A 12,136-nucleotide genomic window follows, 5' to 3' on the forward strand; every position below is an offset into this window, starting at 1 on the left:
CATATGACAATATTGTTTCCAATACAAATGATAAAAACCAATGTGTTTTCATTAGAATTAACTAAAATGTTCCTGATTTTCCGATTATATTACCGATGGAAGATGTACACGTAAAACCGCTCTAATCCGGCTGAAACGTCGATATATGCAATAAAAACCGAACTTCTCCCCTATTCAATATCCTACTCAGTATTTTAACGAGAAACAAATAGTTGAGTGAAAATGAAGTATTTAAGGTTAATTTCTAACTAATTATGTGTTTGCATCATTTTTATCGTATATTTAATGAATTAATACCCATAGACTGAAAATTCACAAAAACGTGGAAAAACCGCAAAATATTGCCTAATTCGATGATATTTTGTTTTAACCACATAGAGGAAAAGGGGATAATAAACGTCAAAATATTGCTAAATTCGATGATTTTTCGTAAGAAACAAAATGCAAGAAAACCTGCTTAAAATGCAATATTATGCGACATTCTGAGATTTGAAGGCCAAATCACATATCGTGATACTACATTAAATAGTATCGAAATATTGGTAAAAACGAATATATTTACGTAAATATCACACTACATGATAAACGTGAAAAAAGTCACTATTTACCATATATTGAGGATTTTAACTTCAAATCATAGAGCGAGGTTTCGTATTATTTAGATCCAAGAAAAGACATATGACAATGTTGTTTCCAATACAAATGATAAAAACCAATGTGTTTTCATTAGAATTAACTAAAATATTCCTGATTTTCCGTTTATATTACCGATGGAAGATGTACACGTAAAACCGCTCTAATTCCGGCTGAAATTTCGATATATGCAATAAAAACAGAACTTCTCCCCTTCTCAATATCTTACTCAGTATTTTAACGAGAAACAAATAGTTGATTGAAAATGAAGTATTTAAGGTTATTTTCAAATCAATTATGTGTTTGCATCATTTTTATCGTATATATAATGAATTGATACCCATAAACTGAAAATTCACAAAACGTGGAAAAACGGCAAAATATTGCCTAATCGATGATATTTTGTTTAATCACATGAAGGAAAAGGAGATAATAAACGTCAAAATATTGCTAAATTCGATGATTTTTCGTACGAAACAAAATGCAAGAAAACTTGCTTAAAATGCAATATTATGCAACATTCTGAGATTTGAAGGCAAATCACATATCGTGATACTACATAAAATAGTATCGAAATATTGGTAAAAATGAATATAGTTACGTAATGTCAAACTATATGAGAAACGTGAAAAAAGTCACTATTTAACCATATTTGAGGATTTTAACTTCAAATCATAGAGCGAGGTTTCGTATTATTTAGATCCAATAAAAGACATATGACAAGGTTGTATCCAATACAAATGATAAAACCAATCTGTTTTCATTAGAATTAACATTAGAATTAATTAGAATGTTCCTTGATTTTCCGTTTATATTACCGATGGAAGATGTAACGTAAAACCGCTCTAATTCCGGCTGAAACGTCGATATATGCAATAAAAACCGAACTTCTCCCCTTTTCAATATCCTACTCAGTATTTTAACGAGAAACAAATAGTTGATTGAAAATGAAGTATTTAAGGTTAATTTCCTAATCAATTATGTGTTTGCATCATTTTTATTCGTATATTAATGAATTTATACTCAAAGACTAAAAAATTCACAAAAACGTGGAAAAACGGCAAAATATTGCCTAATTCGATGATATTTTGTTTAAATTACATGAAGGAAAAGGAGATGATAAACGTCAAAATATTGCTAAATTCGATGATTTTTCGTACGAAACAAAATGCAAGAAAACTTGCTTAAAATGCAATATTATGCGAAATTCTGAGATTTGAAGGCCAAATCACATATCATGATACTACATTAAATAGTATCGAAATATTGGTAAAAACTGAATATATTTACGTAAAATCACACTACATGAAAAACGTGAAAAAAGGTCACTATTTTACCATATATGAGGATTTTAACTTCAAATCATAGAGCGAGGTTTCGTATTATTTAGATCCAAGAAAAGACATATGACAATGTTGTTTCCAATACAAATGATAAAAACCAATGTGTTTTCATTAGAATTAACTAAAATGTTCCTGATTTTCCGTTTATATTACCGATGGAAGATGTACACGAAAACCGCTCTAATCCGGCTGAAAACGTCGATATATGCAATAAAAACAGAACTTCTCCCCTTTTCAATATCCTACTCAGTATTTTAACGAGAAACAAATAGTTGATTGAAAATGAAGTATTTAAGGTTAATTATCTAACTCAATTATGTGTTTGCATCATTTTTATCGTATATATTAATGAATTAATACCCATAAACTGAAAATTCACAGAAAACGTGGAAAAACGGCGAAAATATTGCCTAATTCGATGATATTTTGTTTAATCACATAGAGGAAAAGGAGATGATAAACGTCAAAATATTGCTAAATTCGATGATATTTTCGTACGAAACAAAATGCAAGAAAACTTGCTTAAAATGCAATATTATGCGACATTCTGAGATTTGAAGGCCAAATCACATATCGTGATACTATTGAAATAGTATCGAAATATTGGTAAAAATGAATATATTTACTTAATGTCAAACTACATGAAAAACGTGAAAAAAGTCACTATTAACCATATATTGAGGATTTTAACTTCAAATCATAGAGCGAGGTTTCGTATTATTTAGATCCAAGAAAAGACAAATGACAAGGTTGTTTCCAATACAAATGATAAAACCAATGTGTTTTCATTAGAATTAATTAAATGTTCCTGATTTTCCGTTTATATTACCGATGGAAGATGTACACGTAAAACCGCTCTAATTCCAGCTGAAACTTTCGATATGCAATAAAAACAGAACTTCTCCCCTTTTTCAATATCTTACTCAGTATTTTAACGAGAAACAAATAGTTGATTGAAAATGAAGTATTTAAGGTTATTATCTAATCAATTATGTGTTTGCATCATTTTTATAGTATATATATATGAAATTAATACCCATAAACTGAAAATTCACAAAAAATGTGGAAAACGGCAAAATATTGCCTAATTCGATGATATTTTGTTTAAATCACATGAAGGAAAAGGAGATGATAAACGTCAAAATATTGCTAAATTCGATGATTTTTCGTACGAAACAAAATGCAAGAAAACTTGCTTAAAATGCAATATTAGGCGAAATTCTGAGATTTGAAGGCCAAATCACATATCGTGATACTACATGAAATAGTATCGAAATATTGGTATAAATGAATATATTTACGTAATGTCAAACTACATGAAAAACGTGAAAAAAGTCACTATTTAACCATATTTGAGGATTTTAACTTCAAATCATAGAGCGAGGTTTCGTATTATTTAGATCCAAGAAAAGACATATGACAAGATTGTTTCCAATACAAATGATAAAACCAATCTGTTTTCATTAGAATTAACATTAGAATTAATTAGAATGTTCCTGATTTTCCGTTTATATTACCGATGGAAGATGTACACGTAAAACCGCTCTAATCCGGCTGAAACGTCGATATATGCAATAAAAACCGAACTTCTCTGCTTTTCAATATCCTACTCAGTATTTTAACGAGAAACAAATAGTTAATTGAAAATGAAGTATTTAAGGCTAATTTCCAATCAATTATGTGTTTGCATCATTTTTATCGTATTTTTTATGAATTAATACCTATAAACTGAAAATTCACAGAAACGTGGAAAAAACTGGCAAAATATTGCCTAATTCGATGATATTTTGTTTAAATCACATGAAGGAAAAGATGATAAATGTCAAAATATTGCTAAATTCGATGATTTTTCGTACGAAACAAAATGCAAGAAAACTTGCTTAAAATGCAATATTATGCGAAATTCTGAGATTTGAAGGCCAAATCACATATCGTGATACTACATGAAATAGTATCGAAATATTGGTAAAAACGAATATATTTACGTAAAATCACACTACTTGAAAAACGTGAAAAAAGTCACTATTTTACCATATATGAGGATTTTAACTTCAAATCATAGAGCGAGGTTTCGTATTATTTAGATCCAAGAAAAGACATATGACAATGTTGTTTCCAATACAAATGATAAAAACCAATGTGTTTTCATTAGAATTAACTAAAATGTTCCTGATTTTCCGTTTATATTACCGATGGAAGATGTACACGTAAAACCGCTCTAATCCGGCTGAAACGTGGATATATGCAATAAAAACCGAACTTCTCCCCTTTTCAATATCCTACTCAGTATTTAAACGAGAAACAAATAGTTGAGTGAAAATGAAGTATTTAAGGTTAATTTTTAACTAATTATGCGTTTGCATCATTTTTATCGTATATTTAATGAATAGACTGAAAATGAAAAACCCATAGACTGAAAAATTCACAAAAACGTGGAAAACGGCAAAATATTGCCTAAATAGATAATATTTTGTTTTAATCACATGAAGGAAAAGGAGATAATAAACGTCAAAATATTGCTAAATTCGATGATTTTTCGTACGAAACAAAATACAAGAAAACTTGCTTAAAACGCAATATTATGCGACATTCTGAGATTTCAAGGCCAAATCACATATCGTGATACTGCATGAAATAGTATCGAAATATTGGTGAAAATGAATATATTTACGTAATGTCAAACTACATGAAAAACGTGAAAAAAGTCACTATTTAACCATATTTGAGGATTTTAACTTCAAATCATAGAGCGAGGTTTCGTATTATTAAGATCCAAGAAAAGACATATGACAAGGTTGTATCCAATACAAATGATAAAGCCAATCTGTTTTCATTAGAATTAACATTAGAATTAATTAGAATGTTCCTGATTTTCCGTTTATATTACCGATGGAAGATGTACACGAAAACCGCTCTAATACGGCTGAAACGTCGATATATGCAATAAAAACAGAACTTCTCCCCTTTTCAATATCCTACTCAGTATTTTAACGAGAAACAAATAGTTGAGTGAAAATGAAGTATTTAAGGTTAATTTCTAACTAATTATGTGTTTGCATCATTTTTATCGTATATTTAATGAATTAATACCCATAAACTGAAAATTCACAGAAACGTGGAAAAACGGCGAAATATTGCCTAATTCGATGATATTTTGTTTAAATCACATAGAGGAAAAGGAGATGATAAACGTCAAAATATTGCTAAATTCGATGATATTTCGTACGAAACAAAATGCAAGAAAACTTGCTTAAAATGCAATATTATGCGACATTCTGAGATTTGAAGGCCAAATCACATATCGTGATACTATTTGAAATAGTATCGAAATATTGGTAAAAATGAATATATTTACGTAATGTCAAACTACTTGAAAAACGTGAAAAAAGTCACTATTGAACCATATATAAGGATTTTAACTTCAAATCATAGAGCGAGGTTTCATATTATTTAGATCCAAGAAAAGACAAATGACAATGTTGTTTCCAATACAAATGATAAAAACCAATGTGTTTTCATTAGAATTAATTAAAATGTTCCTGATTTTCCGTTTATATTACCGATGGAAGATGTACACGAAAACCGCTCTATTCCAACTGAAATTTCGATATGCAATAAAAACAGAACTTCTCCCCTTTTTAATATCTTACTCAGTATTTTAACGAGAAACAAATAGTTGATTGAAAATGAAGTATTTAAGGTTATTATCTAATCAATTATGTGTTTGCATCATTTTTATAGTATATATAATGAATTAATACCCATAAACTGAAAATTCACAAAAATGTGGAAAAACGGCAAAATATTGCCTAATTCGATGATATTTTGTTTAAATCACATGAAGGAAAAGGAGATGATAAACGTCAAAATATTGCTAAATTCGATGATTTTTCGTACGAAACAAAATGCAAGAAAACTTGCTTAAAATGCAATATTAGGCGAAATTCTGAGATTTGAAGGCCAAATCACATATCGTGATACTACATGAAATAGTATCGAAATATTGGTATAAATGAATATATTTACGTAATGTCAAACTACATGAAAAACGTGAAAAAAGTCACTATTTAACCATATTTGAGGATTTTAACTTCAAATCATAGAGCGAGGTTTCGTATTATTTAGATCCAAGAAAAGACATATGACAAGATTGTTTCCAATACAAATGATAAAACCAATCTGTTTTCATTAGAATTAACATTAGAATTAATTAGAATGTTCCTGATTTTCCGTTTATATTACCGATGGAAGATGTACACGTAAAACCGCTCTAATCCGGCTGAAACGTCGATATATGCAATAAAAACCGAACTTCTCTGCTTTTCAATATCCTACTCAGTATTTTAACGAGAAACAAATAGTTAATTGAAAATGAAGTATTTAAGGCTAATTTCCAATCAATTATGTGTTTGCATCATTTTTATCGTATTTTTATGAATTAATACCTATAAACTGAAAATTCACAGAAACGTGGAAAAACTGGCAAAATATTGCCTAATTCGATGATATTTTGTTTAAATCACATGAAGGAAAAGATGATAAATGTCAAAATATTGCTAAATTCGATGATTTTTCGTACGAAACAAAATGCAAGAAAACTTGCTTAAAATGCAATATTATGCGAAATTCTGAGATTTGAAGGCCAAATCACATATCGTGATACTACATGAAATAGTATCGAAATATTGGTAAAAACGAATATATTTACGTAAAATCACACTACTTGAAAAACGTGAAAAAAGTCACTATTTTACCATATATGAGGATTTTAACTTCAAATCATAGAGCGAGGTTTCGTATTATTTAGATCCAAGAAAAGACATATGACAATGTTGTTTCCAATACAAATGATAAAAACCAATGTGTTTTCATTAGAATTAACTAAAATGTTCCTGATTTTCCGTTTATATTACCGATGGAAGATGTACACGTAAAACCGCTCTAATCCGGCTGAAACGTGGATATATGCAATAAAAACCGAACTTCTCCCCTTTTCAATATCCTACTCAGTATTTAAACGAGAAACAAATAGTTGAGTGAAAATGAAGTATTTAAGGTTAATTTTTAACTAATTATGCGTTTGCATCATTTTTATCGTATATTTAATGAATAGACTGAAAATGAAAAACCCATAGACTGAAAATTCACAAAAAACGTGGAAAACGGCAAAATATTGCCTAAATAGATAATATTTTGTTTTAATCACATGAAGGAAAAGGAGATAATAAACGTCAAAATATTGCTAAATTCGATGATTTTTCGTACGAAACAAAATACAAGAAAACTTGCTTAAAACGCAATATTATGCGACATTCTGAGATTTCAAGGCCAAATCACATATCGTGATACTGCATGAAATAGTATCGAAATATTGGTGAAAATGAATATATTTACGTAATGTCAAACTACATGAAAAAACGTGAAAAAAGTCACTATTTAACCATATTTGAGGATTTTAACTTCAAATCATAGAGCGAGGTTTCGTATTATTTAGATCCAAGAAAAGACATATGACAAGGTTGTTTCCAATACAAATGATAAAACCAATCTGTTTTCATTAGAATTAACATTAGAATTAATTAGAATGTTCCTGATTTTCCGTTTATATTACCGATGGAAGATGTACACGTAAAACCGCTCTAATCCGGCTGAAACGTCGATATATGCAATAAAAGCAGAACTTCTCCCCTTTTCAATATCTTACTCAGTATTTTAACGAGAAACAAATAGTTGATTGAAAATGAAGTATTTAAGGTTATTATCTAATGAATTATGTGTTAGCATCATTTTTATCGTATATACCCATAAACTGAAAATTCACAAAAAAGTGGAAAAAACGGCAAAATATTGCCTAATTCGATGATATTTTGTTTTAATCACATAGAGGAAAAGGGGACGATAAACTTCAAAATATTGCTAAATTCGATGATTTTTCGTAAGAAACAAAATGCAAGAAAACTTGCTTAAAATGCAATATTATGCGACATTCTGAGATTTGAAGGCCAAATCACATATCATAATACTATATGAAATAGTATCGAAATATTGGTATAAATGTTTATATATTTACGTAAAATCACACTACATAAAAAAAGTGAAAAAAGTCACTAATATACCATACATGAGGATTTAAACTTCAAATCATAGAGCGAGGTTTCGTATTATTTAGATCCAAGAAAAGACATATGACAATGTTGTTTCCAATACAAATGATAAAAACCAATGTGTTTTCATTAGAATTAACTAAAATGTTCCTGATTTTCCGATTATATTACCGATGGAAGATGTACACGTAAAACCGCTCTAATCCGGCTGAAACGTCGATATATGCAATAAAAACCGAACTTCTCCCCTATTCAATATCCTACTCAGTATTTTAACGAGAAACAAATAGTTGAGTGAAAATGAAGTATTTAAGGTTAATTTCTAACTAATTATGTGTTTGCATCATTTTTATCGTATATTTAATGAATTAATACCCATAGACTGAAAATTCACAAAAACGTGGAAAAACCGCAAAATATTGCCTAATTCGATGATATTTTGTTTTAACCACATAGAGGAAAAGGGGATAATAAACGTCAAAATATTGCTTAATTCGATGATTTTTCGTAAGAAACAAAATGCAAGAAAACCTGCTTAAAATGCAATATTATGCGACATTCTGAGATTTGAAGGCCAAATCACATATCGTGATACTACATTAAATAGTATCGAAATATTGGTAAAAACGAATATATTTACGTAAAATCACACTACATGATAAACGTGAAAAAAGTCACTATTTTACCATATATGAGGATTTTAACTTCAAATCATAGAGCGAGGTTTCGTATTATTTAGATCCAAGAAAAGACATATGACAATGTTGTTTCCAATACAAATGATAAAAACCAATGTGTTTTCATTAGAATTAACTAAAATATTCCTGATTTTCCGTTTATATTACCGATGGAAGATGTACACGAAAACCGCTCTATTCCGGCTGAAATTTCGATATATGCAATAAAAACAGAACTTCTCCCCTTCTCAATATCTTACTCAGTATTTTAACGAGAAACAAATAGTTGATTGAAAATGAAGTATTTAAGGTTATTTTCAAATCAATTATGTGTTTGCATAATTTTTATCGTATATATAATGAATTGATACCCATAAACTGAAAATTCACAAAAACGTGGAAAAACGGCAAAATATTGCCTAAATCGATGATATTTTGTTTTAATCACATGAAGGAAAAGGAGATAATAAACGTCAAAATATTGCTAAATTCGATGATTTTTCGTACGAAACAAAATGCAAGAAAACTTGCTTAAAATGCAATATTATGCAACATTTTGAGATTTGAAGGCAAATCACATATCGTGATACTACATAAAATAGTATCGAACTATTGGTAAAAATGAATATAGTTACGTAATGTCAAACTATATGAGAAACGTGAAAAGTCACTATTTAACCATATTTGAGGATTTTAACTTCAAATCATAGAGCGAGGTTTCGTATTATTTAGATCCAATAAAAGACATATGACAAGGTTGTATCCAATACAAATGATAAAACCAATCTGTTTTCATTAGAATTAACATTAGAATTAATTAGAATGTTCCTGATTTTCCGTTTATATTACCGATGGAAGATGTAAACGTAAAACCGCTCTATTCCGGCTGAAACGTCCATATATGCAATAAAAACCGAACTTCTCCCCTTTTCAATATCCTACTCAGTATTTTAACGAGAAACAAATAGTTGATTGAAAATGAAGTATTTAAGGTTAATTTCCAATCAATTATGTGTTTGCATCATTTTTGTTGTATATTTAATGAATTTATACACAAAGACTAAAAAATTCACAAAAACGTGGAAAAACGGCAAAATATTGCCTAATTCGATGATATTTTGTTTAAATTACATGAAGGAAAAGGAGATGATAAACGTCAAAATATTGCTAAATTCGATGATTTTTCGTACGAAACAAAATGCAAGAAAACTTGCTTAAAATGCAATATTATGCGAAATTCTGAGATTTGAAGGCCAAATCACATATCATGATACTACATGAAATAGTATCGAAATATTGGTAAAAACGAATATATTTACGTAAAATCACACTACTTAAAAAACGTGAAAAAGGTCACTATTTTACCATATATGAGGATTTTAACTTCAAATCATAGAGCGAGGTTTCGTATTATTTAGATCCAAGAAAAGACATATGACAATGTTGTTTCCAATACAAATGATAAAAACCAATGTGTTTTCATTAGAATTAACTAAAATGTTAATGATTTTCCGTTTATATTACCGATGGAAGATGTACACAAAAACCGCTCTATTCCGGCTGAAACGTCGATGTATGCAATAAAAACAGAACTTCTCCCCTTTTCAATATCTTACTCAGTATTTTAACGAGAAACAAATAGTTGATTGAAAATGAAGTATTTAAGGTTATTATCTAATCAATTATGTGTTTGCATCATTTTTATCGTATATATAATGAATTAATACCCGTAAACTGAAAATTCACAAAAACGTGGAAAACGGCAAAATATTGCCTAAATAGATAATATTTTGTTTTAATCACATGAAGGAAAAGGAGATAATAAACGTCAAAATATTGCTAAATTCGATGATTTTTCGTACGAAACAAAATACAAGAAAACTTGCTTAAAACGCAATATTATGCGACATTCTGAGATTTCAAGGCCAAATCACATATCGTGATACTGCATGAAATAGTATCGAAATATTGGTGAAAATGAATATATTTACGTAATGTCAAACTACATGAAAAACGTTAAAAAAGTCACTATTTAACCATATTTGAGGATTTTAACTTCAAATCATAGAGCGAGGTTTCGTATTATTTAGATCCAAGAAAAGACATATGACAAGGTCATAATACAAATCCAATACAAATGATAAAACCAATCTGTTTTCATTAGAATTAACATTAGAATTAATTAGAATGTTCCTGATTTTCCGTTTATATTACCGATGGAAGATGTACACGTAAAACCGCTCTAATCCGGCTGAAACGTCGATATATGCAATAAAAGCAGAACTTCTCCCCTTTTCAATATCTTACTCAGTATTTTAACGAGAAACAAATAGTTGATTGAAAATGAAGTATTTAAGGTTATTATCTAATGAATTATGTGTTAGCATCATTTTTATCGTATATACCCATAAACTGAAAATTCACAAAAAAGTGGAAAAACGGCAAAATATTGCCTAATTCGATGATATTTTGTTTTAATCACATAGAGGAAAAGGGGACGATAAACTTCAAAATATTGCTAAATTCGATGATTTTTCGTAAGAAACAAAATGCAAGAAAACTTGCTTAAAATGCAATATTATGCGACATTCTGAGATTTGAAGGCCAAATCACATATCGTAATACTATATGAAATAGTATCGAAATATTGGTATAAATGTTTATATATTTACGTAAAATCACACTACATAAAAAAAGTGAAAAAAGTCACTAATATACCATACATGAGGATTTAAACTTCAAATCATAGAGCGAGGTTTCGTATTATTTAGATCCAAGAAAAGACATATGACAATGTTGTTTCCAATACAAATGATAAAAACCAATGTGTTTTCATTAGAATTAACTAAAATGTTCCTGATTTTCCGATTATATTACCGATGGAAGATGTACACGTAAAACCGCTCTAATCCGGCTGAAACGTCGATATATGCAATAAAACCCGAACTTCTCCCCTATTCAATATCCTACTCAGTATTTTAACGAGAAACAAATAGTTGAGTGAAAATGAAGTATTTAAGGTTAATTTCTAACTAATTATGTGTTTGCATCATTTTTATCGTATATTTAATGAATTAATACCCATAGACTGAAAATTCACAAAAACGTGGAAAAACCGCAAAATATTGCCTAATTCGATGATATTTTGTTTTAACCACATAGAGGAAAAGGGGATAATAAACGTCAAAATATTGCTAAATTCGATGATTTTTCGTACGAAACAAAATGCAAGAAAACTTGCTTAAAATGCAATATTATGCGAAATTCTGAGATTTGAAGGCCAAATCACATATCATGATACTACATGAAATAGTATCGAAATATTGGTAAAAACGAATATATTTACGTAAAATCACACTACTTAAAAAACGTGAAAAAG

This window comes from Procambarus clarkii, chromosome 77, assembly GCF_040958095.1.
Source record: "Procambarus clarkii isolate CNS0578487 chromosome 77, FALCON_Pclarkii_2.0, whole genome shotgun sequence".
In the NCBI taxonomy this organism is placed as follows: domain Eukaryota; kingdom Metazoa; phylum Arthropoda; class Malacostraca; order Decapoda; family Cambaridae; genus Procambarus; species Procambarus clarkii.